Here is a 22,223-nt window from a genome sequence, read left to right as displayed (position 1 = left end):
CTACATTTATATTGATGGCTCAAATGTACATTTCCAGTCCTGAGCTCTCACACAAAACATTAATATTGGTTTAGTGTTTTGTGGTTTTAGAAAATGCTTTGCAGGGGGTGCCTGGCTGGCTAAGTCAGTAAAGCATATGACTCTTGATCTCGAGCCCCACCTTGGGTATAGAGATTACTTAAAAATAAAATCTTAAAAAAAATGCGTTGAAGTTGATTGTTGGATAAGATGTTCATCATAGCACTGTGAAGTTAGCGGGCTCAGAGAGATGCAATGACTTGCTTCAAGTCACTCAGAAGGGATTTGGGTACTGGCCCAATGACCCCAAATCCCAAGCCCTTTCCACAGCTCCGTGTGGCTTTCCCCCAAACTTAAGTCTCTAAGAGCTGTGCCATGCTCCACACCAACTGCCATGAGAGCAGCCTAGGTGAGTGCAAGAGGACTTTCTGAACTCCTTCACCACATTTCCCCCCACACCTTCCTCCCTCTTATCAGGATCCTTGGCTGAGTCTTGAAACAGAGAATGCTCAGGTAATCTGGACCCAAGAATGACCTCCCACCCCACACACCTCCAACTCTGGCCCTCTCCTTGCAGAGTGACAAACACCCTCTCTCAGCAAGTGGCAAGTGTCTTTTGCATCCGGGATGGGAAGAGACACTACTGTGCACAGGGCTGAGCTTGGGAAACAGATGGGAGGTGGACAGGTAGCACATTCTCCAGAATTACTTATAGCTGAAGTGAATTAAACTGATTTCCCAACTTGGATGGCACAACAGACCACAAGATTCCCGGCTATATATCAAGTAACCTACGCTACGTCTCCCCCTCAAACTGAAGAAAAAGGAAATCGTGACTTCAGTCCTTGCCGAGAATCTCCTAAAGGGATGTGAAACTTCTGGACAAACCACCTCACCCACATCACTCTACAGCTTTGGTGTCCGAATGAGAGACAAACCAAACTTTGTCCAAAATATTTGGACTAAATTTGGGTGGGGTGAGAAAGAAAAAATAAGACAATGATTCCATCGTGTAATATCTGCAACAGAGACAGGAATAATTAAGTAAGTCCAGGTAAACAAAACACTATTCTACTCAACAAGCACAGGGTCCATTTGCCCCTGAGTACTCATCATTTCACCTGTCATGTCATATGAAGATTGAGGAATAGAGGAGCTCAAGAGTCAGTCCCCTTAATTAACAACGATGCCTCAAGGATGATTCCAACATAGGTCACAGTCAGGCACTTTTCATTCCAAATTCTGCACTATTTTGTAGGCTACGGAATAGAACCAAACCAAACGGAAACAACAGCACTTTGAACTTTAAGGAATCATTGTACAGGTTGCTTTAAAATACTAAATGTCTGCTGTGTATTTTTCCTAGGAATGTAGGCAGTTATTATGAACTTCACTGGTATTCCCACTATACAGATAAAGTACTGAAATCAAGCTAGGAAAGACACTGAATTCAGAGAGCATAGCTGAAGACTTCACTTTATACTTCAGAAGAAGTAAACTTGGCCTTGATCAAGGGAGCCCAGATCATGACATTCAAGGAAGGAAGTTAGCCAGCCTTTCAACAAAATAATTGAGGTAAATATGGGACTTCCCCACTCTTAGATAATTGTCTGAACTTTCCACCTCACTTTACATAGAAAGATGAAAATGATGCCATCATTTTAATAACCAGCACTTGGAGTTCTAAGTCTCCACTCCATTTGTTTGACCTTTATAAAATATGGATGAATTTTCGGCCTTTGATTGTCTCCCTTGCAAGAGCTATAGAAAGTTTGAGAAGCCAAGAAACTTGCAGTCTGGAAGGAAAAAATAAAGTATCACATAGTAAATTTGACATCTTGGTTGGTGGTTTATGTTATTCAAAACCTAAGTTTTGAACCTAAAAGAATTGTTCTCAAACCAAATACAATTCAAGATAGTTGGAATTTAAGCCAAATGAATTTTGCCAGTAGTTTGCCTAATACAATTCAGTAGTGTACAAAAACATATAGAGTATAATCTCAGGAAACAAACTGAGGGTTGCTGGAGTGGTGGGGGGTGGGAGGGAGGGGGTGGCTGGGTGATAGACATTGGGGAGGGTATGTGCTATGGTGAGCGCTGTGAACTGTGCAAGACTGTTGAATCACAGATCTGTACCTCTGAAACAAATAATACAATATATGTTAAGAAAAAAAGAAGAAGAAGATAGCAGGAGGGGAAGAATGAAGGGGGGTAAATCGGAGGGGGAGATGAACCATGAGAGACTGTGGACTCTGAGAAACAAACTGAGGTTTCTAGAGGGGAGGGGGTGGGGGGATGGGTTAGCCTGGTGATGGGTATTAAAGAGGGCACGTTCTGCGTGGAGCACTGGGTGTTATACGCAATGAATCATGGAACACTACATCAAAAACTAATGATGTAATGTATGGTGATTAACATAACAATAAAAAATTTAAAAAAAACATACAGAGTAGGTTGTAATTACAAATACCACACATAACCAAACAACATTCCAACTGCTTTTATTAGGAGGAAAGAAAAAAGCTTAGAAAACTCTATTGCTGGAAAAAGTGGTAACCTAAACCCTCCTCAAGTCACTTTGTCAAAACATCCTTGTGCCCACCTCTGATTTAAATGTTATCTGCCATACAAATCTGAAGGTGTCTATTAACCAACTGTCTTTCCAAATCTAACAACTATCTGCCAGAAAAGGAAATTTACAGATATTAGTGACAAGAACAAAATCAGCAAGGGAGGCCTAATGGTTCTCCTGTTTTACTGTAGGATGTCAGAAGTTGTGCGTTTTACACAGTTCCCAGCACACTAGCTGCTACCCCACTCTTTATCTTCTCCTGATGTTCAGCATTCCTAAAGTGACAATTCTTGACTTATTCTACAAATACCTCTAAACCTTCTATAGATATTTTATTTTTTTAATTTTTTTTAAAGATTTTATTTACTTGACAGAGAGAGACAGCGGGAGAGGGAACACAAGCAGGGGGAGTGGGAGAGGGAGAAGCAGACTCCCCACTGAGCAGGGAGCCCGATGCTGGACTCTATCCCAGGATCCTGGGATCATGACCTGAGCCGAAGGCAGACGCTTAACGACTGAGCCACCCAGGCACCCCCTTCTATAGATATTTTAAACATTTAACCAATTTAATGGAACCCTTACTTTTGAAGGGGAAACTGCATTGTGTGCCCTTTCTTTCTTGAGGCCACTTTACATTGGCGAAAATATGGGCACGTTATTTTATTTTCAAAATACAAATGTTAAATATAAGTTTCTTTGTCAACTGAAACCATAAAAATTATGGTCATCATTTCTGCTCATTTTTCTTATCCCTACACCTACTCTTAAAAAAAAAAAAAAAAAACCCAACTTGAAGAGGCCAGTATCCAGTGCGGCAAGGGTTAAAGCTGCATATTCATGTTTAGAGAAGGATAGAGAAAAATCCCCTTATGACTTACAGCACCAGTCATGAGGGACAGGATTCCCTCCTTAGAGATGAACGGAAATAAAAATTACTTCAAATCATAAGTGGTTCAGTTACCACTTCAGCGCTAGTTATAATTTATTGAGAAGAGCTGAAGTTTATTGGGTATTTACCAAGTGCCAGGTACTGCACTAAACACGTATACGTATTGTGTCATTTTAGCCTGTCACTAACACAGGAAGATATTATTATCACCCCTATTTGGAAGATAAAGGAACTGAAGCTTAAATAGTCTAAGATCACACATCCAATAAGTGGCTACAATGAGATTCAAGGCTGGAGAGTCTGTCTCCAGAGTCCATCCCCTTTCCTGCTGTGCTCTTCAGCCTCTTTGATGGCAAACACGCACCCAGTACTCTCTGACTTGGAAAGTATTTTCTACATTCATCAAGTGTTTCACAGCCACTCTGTCGATGCTCACATCACCTCTGCTGGCCAAGAGGTTAAGCAGCCTGTGTGAGTGCTTTGGAGACTTGGAGACAAGAGCCCCTGGAATCTGAAGTCCAGTGTGCCTGGACTCACATCCCTGTTCCAGGATCTATTGGCTATGTGACCCTGGGCAAATGGCTTAACCTCTCTGGGCTTCATTTTCTTCACCTGCACTATGGGTTTCATTGTCCAGCCTTATTTTCCCCAGAGTGTCACTACTCCTGAGATAAAGTACATGAAGGTGTTTTGTTAACTGTGAAGGGATGGAAATGGAATTCTTCACATAGGGTCCACAAACAGGCTATGGGAAGTCTGTTGAACCCTTTGATATTATCTGCAAGCTTTGCTTGTACGTGTGTATGTGCATTTTTTTTTCTGGGAAGATTGACCACAGGTTTCATCACACTGCCCCCAAAGAAGGTTAAAAACTGCTCCAGTAGATAAATACTGTTTTATCTTTAGGTGACTGGGAAGATAAGAATTCTCTTTATTGGAGACCACTCTATCTCTCTACAGTTTCTTTCCATACCTACTGGGCCTCATTCTCTGGCTCCGAGTGCCAGCCTCCCCAAGATCCATCAGCAGTTTGCACTCCTCGTCTCCGCCTCCATGCCTCAGGCTCTCGTTCCCCCAGTCACTCATTCAACACCTATTAAATGCCAAATTTCAGCATAAGCAATGTGCTGGGTGCTAGGGATACAGTGGGGAACAGCACTCGCTACCTCGTGAAATTTCAGAATCTAGTGGAGAAGACAGATAAAACTCAGGTCTTGAGAGCAGTAAGAGAGTGCCACGGATGGATGAAGTGTGGAGTACACAGGAGCACGGGGGATGCCTGCATCCTTTTCATCTAGGAAATGCTGAAGTCCTTCCCTAGTCTCGTCACTCTTCTCCCCATGCACTTAGTTTGTCCAAATGGTCCCTTTAAAATGAACCAGAAAACACACACGGGGGTATTATGATCTGCCAACCAGCACCATCTCCATCATTACAGACCCTGAACTTCAATTAATTCACCCTTACATCAAACCACGTATTCCCTCAATTCTGAGGTATTGTTTTTACATTTTAATGTCTGAAAGTGAGAAGTAACTGTATACAATTAATGTAAAGCACTTTTCTTTTCCAACAGAGAGTTTTTTGGATCAGGGATGCAAGTTGTAAGCAACGGATGACATCTTTAAACAGTGGAAAGTGGATAAATTCTTGGGCAATCACATCTTGCACTCTCGACTCATGTATGATGAAGCATGAGCTCTTTATAATGTTGGACAAGGCCCTCAGTGATTGGGCCTCTGGCCAAGTCTTACCACATGCTGTCTTGAGCCCTATGCTCCAGGCCTTCTAATTACTTCCCAGTGACAGGTGATAGTTTCCCACCTCTAACAGCTGTCTATTAGCATATCTTCCCCAACTAAACTGTGAGCACTCCTAGGGCACTACTATGCCTAATTCAGCTCCCAATCTCCAGCCTGGTTCCCCCAATATAGGTATGCTAAAGTGTTAAGGAATATATTAAACCATTTACTATGGACTAAAAACCCCCAACCCCTTTTCACATGGGTTGCTAGGCCCATTTCTTCCATCCTGTACTTGTGCAATGGGTTTCCAGATCTAGCTCAGATCTCAGCCTGTCTATGAAGCTTTCCTAATTATCCCAGCCAGAAAGCACCTCTCTCTTCTCTGAATTCACTCCTGACACTCCATGAGGCTTCAACAATAGTTCATCAGCAAGCAGAAGCAAGCTTCACTAGAATACTGTTTCCTGGGGATTCTGTGAACAGGGCACACACAAATACTGTATTTTATACAGCACACTTAAAGAGATTAAAAGATTCAAAACAGCCCCAAGCACGTGGATGATGACCTTACAGACACAACTGCTCTGTATAGGAAGGCATCCACAGCTATTGCGCGTCCATGTAGCTGTTTGAGTCAAACCATTTACTGCCCTGATAGCATATGCTCTCTCAAATATTCTCTAAACCAAATTCATACCTTCAGAGGAGTTCCTCCCTCCTTTGACGTTTTAAGCATTTGGGGTGCCCCACAGAGTTCAGCAACGATGAGACACTATGTCTTGTTTTGCTCCAGGTCTCGTAAATTCTTACATTTACAAATCCAAAGATAGGCATCACAATTGTTAAATGACATAATCTTGCAGGGTCTTCCTAGTTTAGGCAGAGACTCAGGCCTTCATCTTCTAGATCCCCATCCCCTAGCTGAGGCCTGGGGCCAAACATATGTATGGTGAATGAATAAATGAGGTGATTTATTTTGTATTTGGCATTGTTTTGTTTTATAAGATGCGTGTCTTTGGCCTTAATAACTGATCAATACAATCTTGAGGAAAGTATCAGAGGTAAAGGAATCATTCAAGCCCAGCTTAGTTAGGTTCAGGCCCCAGGAAGGACTCACACAAACTCAGCTGATTTGTGAGGAAATCATCTCATCACTGACCAAGAAACCCCATTATTCCTCAAGGTCCCAGGGGAGCAGGAAGTACTCAGGAAGAGTCCTGAGTAGGTGAAGGGAATCCCATCTTATATTTACAAATGTAAAGTCCATGGTTTGGGTACCTGGTATAATAGGAAATTACTTTAAAATAACAAAAAGTTATCTGTCACTTCAATAACCCTAAGTGTGAGTGCAAAAAGCAAAAAGGAAACTATAGGAGATTGAAGAACAAATTAAGACTTCTGTCCGTATCTTCAGCCAGATATCAGCTTGAAGTTATCAGGGAAGTTTTAATTTTATAGTAGCTAGAGTGGGACTTTCTTTAATTCTTGTTTTTAAAGACTGATTTATTTATTTTAGAGAGAGAGAGGGAGATTGCATAAGTTGGGGGGGGTAGAGGGAATCTTCAAGCAGACTCCCCAATGAGCGGGGAGCCAGACGCGGGGCTTGATCCTACAACCCATGAGATCATGACCTGAGCCAAAACCATGAGTCAGATGCTTAACCAACTAAGCCATCCAGGTGCTCCTGGAGTGGGACTTTCAGTTTTACCCAATTAAGAAAAAATATATAGGTTTTTGGAAAATAATGTAGAATGGTCCAACTTGTCTACCTGTCTCTGAAAAATAATCCTGGGGCTGGAATTCAAGGGAACTCCTGGTTCAAGGCCATTGCGCTCGGGTGGAGATAATGGATCCTGCTAACTCACTGTACTAGGAGAGCAGAGACATGAGATGAGTCTCTTCCTGGCAGTGCTACCTATTCTCCCCCAACACCCACCTCAACAATGTGATGAGCCTTCTTCTTCTAGTAGAATATGAAAATCGATAACCTCCTCCCCTGGATTAGAAGGAGTTTGTGATATAATCTCTTACAAGGGAAACACTTAGCCTCCTTGAAGATGTGCCCTGCGCAAAAAGATGTGTTCTGAGATTCCTGGTAAAATGAAATGACGGCACCTGCAGCATCACAGAAGGCCAGTTTCATATACAGAATTCTCAAATTCCTAGGAGTGCTGAGTCAGAATGCGGCAGTGAGTGGAGCACCAGCCCCTTGTCCCCAGACCACCCCCTCTTCTCTTCCCACTCCTACCCAGGCTGTCCCACTTACATGAAGATCCTCCTGTCCTCCCATGTGGAGACCCCAGACTGAATGTTCAAGCTCCAAGCGTTATGATCCAGCAATTCTACTTCTAGGTATATATATGTTGAAAACATGTCCACACAAAAATGTCTACACAAATGTCCACAGCAATACTATTTACAACAGTCAAAAGGTGGAAACAATCCAAATGTCCATCAACTGATGGTTGAATAAACAAAATGTAGTATATCCATACAGGGGAATATTATTTAGCCATTAAAAGGAATGAACTCCTGATACAGGCTACAACAGGAATTAAACATATAAGTGCAAACATATAAGTGAAAGAAGCCAGTCATAAAAGACCACAATACTGTATGATCCCACTTACATGAAATATCCAGAATAGGCAAATCCACAGAGACACAAACCAGATTAGTGGTTGCCAGGGATTGGGGGGAAGGAGGGATTAAGAAGTGACTGCTTAGTTGGTATGGGGTTTCCCTTTGTGGTGATAAAATAGTTCGGAATTAGCTAGTGGTAATAGCTGCACAACACTGTGAATATACTCAGTGCCTGAATTAGTCCATTCAGGCTGCTATAACAAAATCCCAGACTGGGTAACTTATAAACAACCGAAATTTATTTCTCACAGTTCTGGAGGCTGGAAGTCCGAGCTCAAGGCACCAGCATGGCTGTATTCTCAAGAGGGACCTCTTCCTGGTTCATAGCCTTCTCGCTGTGTCCTCACATGGCGGAGGGGACTAGACACCTCTCTGGAGCCTCTTTTACGACAGCACTAATTGCATTCATGAAGGCTCCATCCTTATGATTGAAAGTACCTCCCAAAGTCCCCACCACCTAATACCACGATCTTTGGGGGTTGGAATTTCAACATCTGCATTTTGGAAGACACACTCAGAGCATGACGCCACTGAATTTTTCACTTTAAAATGGCTAAAATGGTAAATTTTATGTTATGTGTGTTTTTAACACAGTTAAAAAAAAAAAAAGAATCCCAAACTAATTTATGCAAAAGTACTGATGACTGATATCTAACAGCTTACATGTTTAACATTTTAACATATGGTGAAAGCAGCTAACATTTGCTGAGTTTTAACCATATATTAATTACTTGGTATCTATTGACTTTCACAACCACCCTGTAAGGTAAGCATTTTTATCCCCATTTTAAAGATGAGAAGCCTGGGGTGCCTGGGTGGTTCAGTCATTAAGCATCTGCCTTCGGCTCAGGTCATGATCTCAGGGTCCTGGGATGGAGCCCCGCATCGGGGTCCCCGCTCAGGGGGAAGCCTGTTTCTCCCTCTCCCACTCCCCCTGCTTGTGTTCCCTCTCTCGCTGTCTCTCTCTCTGTCAAATAAATAAATAAAATCTTTTAAAAAAATAAAGATGAGAAGCCTGAAAAGTAAACTGTTTTATCTAAGTCATGCAACACTAAGTAACAGCACTGAAATTCAAGTCCATATGTGACTGACTCCCCAGTCCATACTCCTGACGATACTAAAGAAAGAGGTAATGTGGAAGAATTCAGGGCATCTATCAGCAGTTTAGGAAGGTTTGGAGGGCAGTGTGCCTCCCACATCAGGAATCTAGCCTACTTGCACATTCTACAAGGAAAGTAGTGGTCTCCAAACTTCTGTAATCTCTACCCTTACCAGTGATGAAATCTGAGCATGTGCTCCCGATATGGGCATATTTCATTATACATATTAAATTATAAGCTCGGACTACTAGCAAATCACATATTAACTATTACTGAAGATCCATTTATTTCTTGTTAAGATCAAAATAAATGCAAGTTTTAATATTTCCTTTCTACTTCCTGGATGGATTATCTTACACACTCTGGAGACCACTGCTCTGGAGAAAGCAAAGTCTTAGCTCTAGCCACATACGAAGCAGTTTGATTAAAGAACCATTATTGATCAGAGGGGGAGACGAACCATGAGAGACAATGGACTCTGAGAAACAAACTGAGGGTTCTAGAGGGGAGGGGGGTGGGAGGATGGGTTAGCCTGGTGATGGGTATTAAAGAGGGCACGTTCTGCATGGAGCACTGGGTGTTATATGCAAACAATGAATCGTGGAACACTACATCACAAACTAATGATGTAATGTATGGTGCTTAACATAACATAATAAAATTTTTTAAAAAAAGAACCATTATTGATGACTTACTCGTCTCAGGATACCTTGCTTGCTTCCACAGATGGTGCATAAACAGAATACTCGCCCCATTCTCAAGTTACTCACAGTCTAGTAAGGAGCCAGTTGTGTACCTGGATTAATCCCATCTAAGGCAGACTGGGCTAAGTATTAGAGATACAGGTTAAATTCAAAAACCCTTTAAAAACTGATTATTGAATAGTTTAAAAAATAAGTTGTTATGTCGATTTTCATTGTAAGATTTTTAAAAAACTGACCTGGATAGAGATAGCTCATATGTTAAAATAATCATTTATCCAAAATTTTAAAATATAACACCTTTGGGTACACACTACATGGAATGTGTGTATGTGGGTGTGCCCATGTGTGTATAAGACATACATAAGATATGCACTGAATTCGTGGAAACATTGTTCACAAGTGATAGGATGCATGAACAAGAGAACTTGACTTTAGAAAAGGGTTGTTAGCATTCATACGATTTTTATCCTCTGGAGCTTTTGATCATAAAGTTAGGGAGTTCATTTGAGATGTGGTTTTTATCTTTCTCATGTACCTGGTAAATAAAACTCTTTAGAAAAATATGATTGGGCAATCACTAATGTATTTTAAATAAATTGAACATACTATGTCCCATTTGCCACTTCCTCATGGAGATAATTTATAAGTCCTTGGAAATTTAGTAGACTTAAAAGAAAAAAAAATTTCCCAAATAAATACTTTCTCTGCTCTGGCTTAAAAATAAACTCTAACATGATTTATGAAATGTTCTTATTTCTGCAAGGTATTGTGATTTCTGAAATAATGAAGTGTAGTACTTGAAAATCACATTTAATTTACTCTGAGGGAAGCAAGCTAATGCCTTCTGAGGTTGCTGGGGAAACAGAAAAGCTTCTTTAGGTCAGTGTTGTAGCAGAGAAGTAAGCTGATATTTCACAATTTATTCATGGTCATAGCTCTAAACTCTTTCCTGATTTTTAGCAACATATTCCTAATTTTACATTAAATATTCACATACCCCTTTAATCTGCTCTTATTTTGGGTAGCTGATGGAGATTTGTAAAGCAAAAAAAATTTTTGAGAATTTAAGCTGTTCTTTATCACAATCCCTGTACATTTTAAGTTATTTTCCTAAAGCGCAATTCAATAAAAAATTACATCCGGTTTCGGCACCAGAGAAGCTCATTTGGGGCAATGGAAGCCCATTTATCATTAAACTTTTAGATGAAATAAAATAAGGGCCCTGGGCTTACAATGACTCTAATTATTCAGATAATTCACAAAAGCCCTGATTTATGCTAAATACTTAGCTTTAATTAGCCAGCGGCTACATAAAGGAAGGGGGGAGGTGGTAATAAGATAAGTGTTGGAAAAAGGACATATGTGGCAGTCACTATTAGTTGCTTTCCCAACACCCATTTTCCTCCCCCTTTCTCCTATTCAGGCAGAATTACCTCTCACTATATACCCACATTCTAATCCTCTCTTGCAGCTAAGATTGAGTATGTGACTATCGCTTATCTGGCCAATGGAACCCGAGGAAGTTGGCTAGGGAAAGTTTTCCCGCATAATACAAGAAAAAATAAGAAATGCCCCCTCTTTCCCTTCATCAGACATAGTTTTTCTCCGCATATGATATCTGGAGCTGCTGCAGCCATTTTGCAACCAAGAGGGGAGACACCATCACCCTCAAGATGCTGAAGATGACATAGAGTCAGAAAGATTGTAGAAAGACTGAAAGAGTAGAAAGATTGAAAAAAAACCCCACAGCTCTGAGGACAGTATTGAGCCACTGAATTAAGTAATTCTAGAACAACCTACCACTGGACATGACATAATAGAATGTCCTCATTCTTTCAGCCACCCAGTCTTTTAGATGGGTATTCTGTTAATTGCAGCCAAAAGGATCATACCTTTTAAAAACATGATTCATTTTTTCTCTATACTCTCCAAAGTCACCAAATAGATTGCTTTTTTCATTAACTAGAACTGTATATCGGAAATGCCAGAGCTGGGAAAAACTTTTATAATTTATGGAGTCTAATGATTTTAAAGTTGGTAGAAGAATCATCTGCAGGATTTGTTTTCCCAAATGACACGTATCTTCCCACCTGCACACAGGTAGGTGATAGCTGCTTAGGAAAGACACAGACAGAGAGACTGAGAGTGAATCATGACCATCTGATCTACTCTCATGCCCTCATTTTAAAGATGAGGAAACTAAAGTCCAAGTGAGTTTTTTAAGGTCACCCAAAGCAGTCCTCAAGAGGGGTCAAAGTGCTCAGGGAGTTTTAGAGGAGGGAAAAAACACATCATCACCAAAGAATAAACAAAACCAACTGATGTGACCGGCACTAGACCAGGACTTAATATTTAATGTTCAGCTTCTCTGAGAACATCTATATGCAGGCAGCAGAGAGCCCTGATGAATCCTTTTGTCTGCTTATCAAGTTCAAACTCCTCTGCCTGCCATTCAAGGCCCTCAGCAGCCTGGCTCCTCTCCAAAAGCCCTATTGCCTTTCTCCCTACTCTCCACCACTCCCTTGCTCTTTGGTATTTCACGAATATACCAGCCTCCTCCCCAACTTCAAATGCCTTCCATTTTTATCTATTGGTCTTCCAAATCCTATCCATCCTTCAAGGTGTCACATAAACATCACTGCGTGTTTCATTTGATGGTGACAACAACAAATTATTCTTGTAATTTCTGCCTTTATACATGTAGAACATAGTACTTCACTCAAAACTTTAAATTAAATTTAAAAACCAAAATAAGATAGGAGGGATAGCAAGTAAAATTGAATCCACTTGAAGTTGTGATCAATCTACCTAATCATGAAGCATGAAATAATTTATATGTCTCTGATTTTAAGGGCATCAAAAAATATCTCAGAGCAAACTGTATTTTGCTTGGATATATCATATTTCATATGCTATTTATCATATGAACCAAATTACGGGGGGAAATTGAAAAGGGCAGGGCAGCAACAATCTGCTCATTTATATCATCATATAATAGCAGAGCTGAAAGCTCTAAAACACCACTTCACCAATAGCCTCATCTTACACATAGAGAAACTGAGGTCGAGAGAGGAAATGTGGTTAGCTCCTCATCTAGCGACCTGTATGATTTGTACCCAAAGGTGGGATTTAGGACCTCAATAATAACGACTATCTACAAGTCTTAGAACTTGTCACTGTTCCAACTAGCTAAACTCATTGCCTTGGCCAAGTGCACAATGCCTTGGCCAGAAGCCTTGATCTTTTTTTCCTAACCTTTTTTTTTTTTTTTTTTTTTTTTTTTTTTTTTTGCAGAAACATTTCCTATTATCACCTGGTCCTCATACTTTGAATACTAATAACATCAACATAAAAATAAGACATCAATTCTATTGCCACAACAAATATGACTTCACGTAAAAAGCAGCTAACAACAGTAAACAGAATAAACTTCGTGAGTCCCTAAGTGATATAAAACTCCCAGCATCAGGGGAGATAACGCAAAGTGGTGTTATTCTGACTTTACCCTTAGATGCGATAAATTTAAATTATACAAATAAAAGCAGTATTGCTTTGCAGAAAATTTACTGCACCAGGGTCGGGAAACTGGCTCAGTTCTAGATTCTGGTTCCAGGTCTACTTCTGGCTTGTTTATGACTTTGCTTAACAGTTCTCCTTTTGTAAAAGAAGAGGACTGGTCTGGGTTGATGTTTCTCAGACTAGGCTCTGCAGATGTATTAGGGGCGATTGTTGCTATTAGAATATTCCAATTTTGTTTTTCTATTACTATGATCATTTATTTTAAAGTTTCCAAAGGTATAGTCTTATAATGAAGTACTGCCATGCTATTTTTCTGCCCGTTTATGTGTTTGTGTTAGCAGTTGAATGGTAACCGAGTAGAGTGTTGTTGTAATTGTTAAAAGCCAGACAAAAACCCCACAAAGGTGGGCGTGTTAGACAAAAGATATGTTCCTGCCAAACAAAGGCCCTATATATGATGCAGGTGTCCTCCTTTGACTAGAAGAAAGGAGTGGGAGAAAGCAATTATCACACAGGTTCTAAGTTTATACCTAGTTTTATGTGCATTACCAAAGATACATATTTATATGTATCAATATACTACATGTTAAACTATAATTTCCTTTATATTATTACATTCTTACTTTAATAGCATTCTAAAAATAATTTAAGTGACACTGGTGGTCAGTCAGAATTTTTCCTCTTTTAAAAGTGGTCTCTAGGGGCGCCTGGGTGGCTCAGATGGTTAAGCATCTGCCTTCAGCTCAGGTCACGATCCCAGGGTTCTGGGATCGAGCCCCACATTGGGCTCCTGGCTCAGCAAGGAGCCTGCTTCTCCCTCTCCCTCTGCCTCTCTCCCTGCTCATGCTTTCTCTTCTCTCTCTCTGTATCTCTGTGTCTCAAATGAATAAATAAAATCCTTAAAAAAATTAAAAATAAATAAAATAAAAGTGGTCTCTACTTTACTCAATTGAGAAAAACAGGCTTAGATGGTCTCTCAGCCCCTTGTGGCTATGACATCCCATGCATCCATTAGAACTAAATCAGAGATCCTATTTACAGAGCCCAAGTGAAATGAAGTGGAGAATTAAACAACATCCAATGAACATTCCCTATTTTTTTTTTGGTGTATCATCCCAAAAAACAGGTGAGAAGAATGGCTTTCCTAAGTTTTCCAATTAGAAACAATACCCCAAAATGAAAACAAAATGGATAGACCAGTTTCTTGGGGTTGGTCAAAATTTCTTTAGCAGTCTTCTTAGTGACATTTTTCATGAAGGACAAATGCTTGACACACTGTAGCTGGCATAGAAAGCATTAAAGAGGCTGAGAAGGAAGCAAGATGTTTCCCCTCCCCATTTCAAAATCTGCAATGCTATCTCACAAAGTACTTTTTTAAATTTTAATGGAAAACTCAATATTAGAAATCATGGAAGAAACACTGTTGTTTGCAAATTACTCATTCATGTGGGTAAGAGTGTGCCCTGCCCTTTTCCTCCTCCTTCGTCACACAGAGACCCCCCAGTCTGGCTACATCCTTGACGAGTAATATTTTTTATAATGTTCTTATAAGTGATTGCTTGCAGCATCTTATAGTCTTATCTCAGCTTGTGCAGCTTCTCATTAATATTCTGTACATATGGAAGAGTTTTCTATATCATTGTCCATTAACAAGGAGAATAATCACTCATTCAGTTATCAAGCAGTCAGCAAAGACCTGGCCTTGTGCCCTTAGTGCAAAGAATCATGGGATATCAAGAAGGTTAAATGTGGTTGACATTATGATAGTTACATTTTTTATATAATTAGAGTTCTATAACCAAGTTGATCAAAGATAAGCAAAGAAGTATTAAAGCCTTTTAGGACTTAGAGACCACATTAGGGACTCTACCTCTTAGTAGAATGACAAAAACCATATTTCAGCTGATACATACCAATGAGCATTCTTTTACTGAAAACAATAAAAAGTCATAAGTTTACATATAAATGACATATTATTACAAAATAGCTTTTTAAAGATAAGTGAGTTAAGTGATACTAAGAAAATTCAAAATTGAAATGGGACCGGGCATAAGGAGAGACATAAAACAGCTAAGTGACTGAACCACTATCAAAGGCCAGAGGTTCAGAATGGCCGAACTCAAAACAAAATACTCGCTTCTGCACCTCTGTGGTTATGATTTAGCCATTCAAGCCTTTTTCATTTCTACAATCACAGAATCTCTGTACGAACATCTGGTGAATGAAAATATTACATCTATGTGTGTGTATACTCAAGTGTCAGCAATACCAGAGGGAAGAGAAGGGCAACCAGATTTTAGGCATGATGCCTCTAAGGAGATGATGTGAACCATTCCAGATATAGCTAAAAGTCAGATTTCAGAATAGAATGGTTGCATCTCAGTTGTCAATGTCCTCCCAAAGGAGCCACTGAACTCATACAAATGAGGTGATAAAGATCTGGGGAAAGGAGTGGCCGTGGGAAATGAATAGGAAGGCACAAATCCAAGAGTTAGAGCAAAAGAAAATCTGGGATAACTATATCACTCTGGGTTAGGAATCAGATGAGTTAATATAAATGAAAATACTTTTCAAAGTTCACAATGTTAAGCAATGTAGGGGAGAGAATTTTGGTGACCCCACAGAGTTTAGGGTCTAAGGTAAGTTGATAAGAGGAAAAGGTTTAGATGTGGAAGAAAAGATGAGTTTCAAAGTACTGGTGGTAAAAGTGTTCTCTATCACCTATACTCCTATTCGGAACTGGAATTCAACACTTTACACAAAAGTTAAAAGCTAGAGAAGGGTTTTTCCATGTAAGGAAGGTCTTTTTCAGTGTTTTCAAAATTAAAAGAAATTGGTATTTGCCAGAAGAGGGGAGACAGTGAGTATTATATGGCCAGATGGCCCTAAAACCATACCATGTGCCACAAAAGCCTCCTTGAGCCTGCTACCTAGGCAATTCTGGAGTTTCTGTCTCCCAACCATCTTGTTTCTGAGTCTTTGGAATTTCTTTCTGGGTTCCTTTGGTATTACCAAAGTAGAGCACAATATTATATCTCAGACACAGTTTCCCCAGAAGTAACAACATAGACAGAGAAAGACAGGGGTGGGAAATTCCTGAGACCCAGGCCACAGTGCATTTCAGTAAATGGCATATTTCCACAAAGCTTGTCACATGGCAAGGGGAGGCAGCAGGAATACTCCATATCACTTCTCCAAAGCAACTGGACTACAGAGCCATTTCTACTCTATCAAAGGGACTTAGACTGGCCTGTCTCCTTTCACAGGGATCTATCAACCACCCTTTCCCCTTACAGCCACATGGTACCTTCTGTGACATGAATCTCATGTATCAGAAAGCACTGTGAGCCAGAAAGAAAGAAAGAAAGAAAGAAAGAAAGAAAGAAAGAAAGAAAGAAAGAAAGAAAGAAAGAAAGAAAGAAGAGAAGAGAAGAGAAGAGAAGAGAAGAGAAGAGAAGAGAAGAGAAGAGAAGAGAAGAGAAGAGAAGAGAAGAGAAGAGAAAGCACTGTGAGCCAATTTGGCTTATAGCAATTACACTCTAGATGTGAAAATCTGAGTGTGCACACCACATGGGCATCATATGGAGAGCATTTGAACACACACACACATACATTTCAGTAACATGCTTTTGCACACAGCACTTCAGTTATATGATTTTGTGCACAAAAACAACCTTGTAAAGAAAGCAAGTATTATTTCCCATATTATTTGGTGGAAAAAAAAGAGCACCAAACTCTTTCCTGAATCTCTGAGAAGGAAAATGATTTGCCCAAAGTGACTCAGATATTGGTGCTCTAGGATCTGAATCCACAGCCATAAGCCATAGTTGTAGAATTTGGTTTGGGCTCACACACTCTCTTCAATTCTTGGAATATCCCTCATTCATCCACTCCCCTGAAGGAAGCCCAATAGTCCCCTATCAGAAGATTTCTTTTAAAGATTTTATTTATTTATTTGAGAGAGAGAGAATGAGAGATAGAGAGCACGAGAGGGAAGAGGATCAGAGGGAGAAGCAGACTCCCTGCTGAGCAGGGAGCCCGAAGTGGGACTCGATCCTGGGACTCCAGGATCATGACCTGAGCCAAAGGCAGTTGCTTAACCAACTGAGCCACCCAGGCGCCCCCCTATCAGAATATTTTTGGGAACTATTGTCCAGAGACAGAATACGAACCCTTGGGAATGTGTTTTAGTAAGAAGCCCAAATTTCAAAATATTATGTCTCAGAATTTGTTTTTATTTGTTTTTAAGTTTTATTTAAATTCCAGCTAGTTCGCATACAGTTTAATATTAGTTTCAGGTGTATAGTGATTCAACACTTACATACATCACCCGGTGCCCATCATGACAAGTGCGCTCCTTAATCCCCATCACTTTTTCACCCATCCCCCACCCACCTCCCCTCTGGTAACCATCAGTTGGTTCTCTATTAAGAGTCTGTCTCTTGGTTTGCCTCTCTCTCTTTTTGTTTTCCCCTTTGCTCATTTGTTTTGTTTCTTAAATTCCACATATGAGTGAAATCATATGGTATTTGTCTTTCTCTTACTGACTTATTTCACTTAACATAATACTCTCTAGCTCCAACCATGTTGTTGCAAATGACAAGATTTCATTCTTTTTTATGGCCAGGATATGCTTCTGCCCTAAAACACGTCTCCACACATCCTATCTTCTTTGACATGGCCTCTTCTGTCCCTTCAGTTATGGCATTAGTTCTGTCAGTCTTCAGGTTGATTTCTGGGGTATTTAGGATGATTTTGATAGTTATCTAGTTGTATTCATGGGTCAAGGTGAGGCTAGGGTCCTCCTACTCCACGACCATCTTCCTAGACCTGTCTCAGATTTTGTTAATTTCATGATGAGAGGAATGTTTACCAAATTTGACATCACACGGCTTAAAGAATTTGTAAGGAATGATTTATTTTCTTTATAGATGTGAGCAAAGAAAATAGCTTCCACTTTTTTATAAGTTCACCCTGAATTAGACCTTCAAGCATTTGCTCACTAAATATACATGACTTGGGACATAAGAACTATCTCTGTGTAATAAATTATGAGAGAATAGGGATTCATTTTGTGAATTAGTGTTGGATTTCCTCTCCACATCATACTCAAAATAGCTCTCAAGGATCTCAAAATATGAACAAGTCAACAATATTATTCCCATCAATCTAGGTGTTCTTTAAAAATATAATTTAAGACGAAATTGAAACTGGATAGCTGAACAGATTGATACCATAGTAAAAGCATAAGCTTGTCCCCTGTTTAAAGAAAAAGATGCAGAAATAGACAAACAGAATCGAGGACCCAGAAATAAATCCACGCATATATAGTCAACTAATATTTGACAAGGGAGTCAAGAACACTCAATGTTGGAAAAGATAGTCTCTTCAATAAATGGCACTGGGAAGACTGGATATTCACATGCCGAAGAATGAAAGTGGTCCCCTACCTTACACCACTCACAAAAATTAACTCAAGTTGGGTTGAAGACTTAAATGCAAGACCTAAAACTGTAGAACTCCTAGAAGAAAAGAGGAAAAAAGTTCCTTCATATTGATCTTCACGATGATTTCCTGGATATGTCACCAAAAGCACAAGCAACAAAAGCAAAAATAAACAAGTAACTCTACAGCAAACTAAAAACCTTCTGCACAGCAAAAGAAATGATCAACAAAATGAAAAGGCAACTTACAGAATGGGAGAAAATATTTGCAAATCATATATGTGATAAGTGGTTCAACTCCAAAATATGTAAGGAACTCCTACAACTTGACAGTAAAAAACAAACAAACAAACAAATCTGATTTTAAAATGAGTAAAGGACCTGAATAGACATTTTTCTAAAGCAGACAGACAAATGGCCAGCATTGCAAATCAAGAAAATGCAAATCAAAACCACAAAGAGATATCATCTCACACCTGTCAGAGTGGATATTACCAAAAAGAAAAGGAATAACAAATGTTGGTAAGGATGTGGAGAAAAGGGAACCCTCATGCACTGCTGGTGGGAATGTAAATTGGGGCAGCCACTATGACAAACCATATGGAGGTTCCTCAAAAAATTAAAAATAGAACTAGCATATGATCCAGCAATCCCACTTTTTAAAATTTTTTTTATTTAAATTCAATTTAATTAACATATAGTGTGTTATTAGTTTCAGAGGTAGAATTTATTGATTCATCAGTTGCATACAACATCCAGTGCTCATTACATCAAGTGCCCTCCTCAATACCCATCACCCAATTACCCCATCCCCCCGCTCCTCACCAACCTCCCCTCCAGCAACCCTCATTTCATTTCCTAGAGTTGAGGGGCTCTTATGGTTTGCCTCCCTCTCAATTTTCATCATAAAATGAAAATACAACCTATTAAAGTATGTGGAATGCAGCTGAAGTAGTACTGAGAGAGCAATTTATAGAACTAATGCTTATGTTAGAAATAAGTAAAGGACTCAATTCAATAATTTAAGTCCCTGCCCCATGAAACTAGAAAAAAGAAGAGCATAATAAACACAGAGCAAACAGAAAGAATGAAATGATAAAGACAAATGCAGAAATCAATGAAATTGAAAATAAGAAAATAGAGAAAATTAATGAAAAAGGTTGATTCTTTAAAAAAATCATTAAAATTGATAAACTCTAACAAGGCTAATTAGTTTTTTTTAAAAAAAAGAGAAGATAAGGGCACCTGGGTGGCTCAGTCAGTTAAGTGTCCGACTCTTGATTTCGGCTCAGGTCATGATCTCAGGGTTGTGAGATTGAGCCCCATGTCAGGCTCTGCACTTGGCGTGAAGCCTGCTTAAGATTCTCTCTCTACCTCTCCTTCTCCCCCTCCCCCTGCCACTTGCACTCTTTCTCTCTCAAAAAAACAAAAACAAAAAATTAGGGACCTCTGTGTGGCTCAGTTGGTTAAGTGTCTGAAGCTTGATTTCAGCTCAGGTCATGATCTCAGGATTATGAGATCAAGCCCCATGTTGGGCACTGTGCTGGGAGTGGAGCCTGCTTGAGATTCTCTCTTTCCCTCTCCCTCTGCCCCTCCACCTCTACTTTCTCTCTTTGTCTAAAAAAAGAAAACTACTAAAAGTAAATTACAAAAAGAGAAGATACAAATCAGCAATATCAGGGCTAAAACATGGGGATATCACTATAGATCTTGCAGCCAGTAAAAGGATAAGAAGGGAAAATGAATGACTTTACACTCATAAATTCAGGAAATAGAACAGATGGTTTTGAAAACTCAACCGAGATGAAATAAACAATTGGAATAGTCCTATAATCCATTAAAGGAATTAAATTCATAATTTAGAAGCTCCAAAAAAAGGAATTGCCATATGGAAGACAAACTTTGACCTAAACCTCACATCTTATACAAACATTAATACAAAATGGATCATGCACCCTAATGTAAAATGTAAAATTATAAAACTTTGAGAAAAAAAAAATTAGGAGAAAAACTTTGATACCTAGGGTTAGACAAACAATTCCTAGATTTGACATCAAAAGCATGAAAAATAAAAGAAAAAATTAATAAATTTGACTTCATCAAAATTTAAAACTTTCATGCTTCAAAAGATTTTGAGAAGACTGTGAAAACACAAGCTACCCATTGGAAGCAAATATTTGTAAACTACACATCCAACAAAGGCTTAGATGAAGAATAAGCTTAGAACTCTCAAAACTCAACAGTAAAACAAAAAACCAAAAAGATAATCTAATTACAAAATAAGCAAAAAATATGAACATAAATTTAACTGAAGATGACAAAAGCAATGAAAAGATGTTCAACATCTTTAGCCATCAAAGGAATGCAAATTAGAACCACAGTACGATATCACTGCACACCTATCAGAATGGCTAAAATAATAAAATGTGACACCAAACCCAGAACACAAAAATCTAAAATGGATATGTCTTGATCAGTCAATGGTAAACCTTCGGACAACAAACAAACAGGGGTATTTGAATCAACCATGGTTAAAAGTTATGGGTATAATTGAATGGAAGCTACAATTACCATTCTTTGAATTGATGATCTTATTAAGTTATACCCAGGAGGCAAAGATGATAAGCATGGAAGTTATGAAGATGCTCTTCACCCAGGAGCCCTTGATGACTGATCTGATTTCTCTTTTATTTATAACAGTGTTAGATGAAATTGTCTTGTACCTCAAGTATTACACATTAAAAACAATGAGCTGTCAAAAAAATAGGGACATCACCTAATGCTGTCAGGATACAGAGGAACTAGATCATTCATACATTGCTGGTAGGGATATAAAGTGCTACAGCCACATTGGAAAAGAATATGGCAGTTTCTTACAAAGCTGAACATGCCATTACCATTAAACTCAGCAACTGCACTTCTGGGCATTTATCCCAGAGAATGGAATACGTGCTCACACACAATGCTTAATCAAATGTTTGCAGCAGCTTTATTTATACTAGTCCCAAACTTGAAACAACCCAGATGTCCTTCAATGGGCGAATGGTTAAAGGAACTGTGATGCTGTGGAATAATACTCAGCAATAAAAAATGAATAACTACTAGGAGATAAGGAAGATGGTGGTTGAGTAGGAGGACCCTAGGCTCACCTCATCCCAAGAATACAACTAGATAGCTATCAAATCATCCTAAACACCCCAGAAACTGACCTGAAAACCAGCGGAACAAACTCCACAACTAAATGTAGAGAAGAGTCCACATTGAAGAAGGTAGGAAGTATGAAGACATGATTTGGGAGGGAAATGGATCATAGCCACTGCTGTGGGAGGGAGCCGTGGTCACAGAGAAGGGTGAGAGACAGACTAGCAAGCAGGGGAGTGCATGGGGAAAATGAATCTCCATAGCAATTTGTTTTAGAAAGTGAAAGGGCCTGAATTTCCTGAGTTCTGGCAACTAGCAGGGCTTAAAGCCTGGGTTTCTAAGGGTCAGTCGTGCTTGGCTCTGGGAGAGCTCAGAAGGCACTGGGGTTGCTCTCACAGAAAATCCAGGGCAAACAGCCCAAGGAAACACAGCATGAAGACAGAGATCT

This window comes from Callorhinus ursinus, unplaced genomic scaffold (assembly GCF_003265705.2).
Source record: "Callorhinus ursinus isolate GAN/ISIS: 27379988/994484 unplaced genomic scaffold, GSC_fseal_2.0 scaffold64, whole genome shotgun sequence".
NCBI lineage: Eukaryota > Metazoa > Chordata > Mammalia > Carnivora > Otariidae > Callorhinus > Callorhinus ursinus.
This window is presented reverse-complemented; position numbering follows the sequence as displayed.